The sequence below is a fragment of the Acanthisitta chloris genome, unplaced genomic scaffold (assembly GCF_000695815.1).
Source record: "Acanthisitta chloris isolate BGI_N310 unplaced genomic scaffold, ASM69581v1 scaffold20077, whole genome shotgun sequence".
Taxonomy (NCBI): Eukaryota; Metazoa; Chordata; class Aves; order Passeriformes; family Acanthisittidae; genus Acanthisitta; species Acanthisitta chloris.
In genome coordinates this window covers 63,089-63,925 of record NW_008681186.1, presented here as the reverse complement: position 1 = coordinate 63,925, position 837 = coordinate 63,089, and positions in this window count along the sequence as shown.

Here is an 837-nt window from a genome sequence, read left to right as displayed (position 1 = left end):
CTCTATCAGAACAGTAGAGCAGAAGGCACAAGCTAATCTGAAGCCGTAGCTGGGAAGTGACTGGCCGTCAGTGTTGCAGTAGGCAGTCAAAATGTCCACACTACCATCAAAGCCGCCTGAACTACAGAAGAAAATTGAAATAATCCTTAATCTGGTTTGGGATTTCTCTTACAGACTAAATGTTTCTTTAAAAGAAATAAAATGGAGCTTAGCGAAACCTTTGAAAAAGACCTGGTTTAGGTGCTCGTTGCAGGATATACCCAGATTTCTTGTTTGAGGCCGCTCCATCCCAGGAATGAGACCAGCACTGCAGAGCCCAATGGGAATATGAAAGTAGAGCTAAATTAGAAGGCCGGAACAGAAGCTGCAGGACCAATGTGAAGGGGGGGAAAAACACCTTAATTTAAACATTTCATGACATTTGTCATCTGCCTAGGTTCACCTGAAGTTGTGGAGTCACCAAATGAATCTCGGTGCCTAAGCTATTCTGCTTATCCTCCTACATCCACGGTAATTTATATGTAGCCAAAATGATCTTTATCACTGTTTTATTCTTTATAACAATTTTCAATCATCATGTGCTGTGTTTGGGGTGTGGGGTTTTTGAGTTATTGCTGATATTTTGCAAACAGTTCCTTGTTGATGTTAGCATCTGCGGCTGCATAGAATTCTCTTCTTCTAGCAGCAGACCTTTCCTGTAGGCTTTCATGTGGTGGAATATTATGTGTAGTTAAGATGGTTTAAAGTATCGTCAAGACAGAGAGATGGCTAATATTTCAGTGCTGAAATCCATGCAGCTGATGAGCTTTGGCTGTGGCTCCAGGCAGATTCGCCATT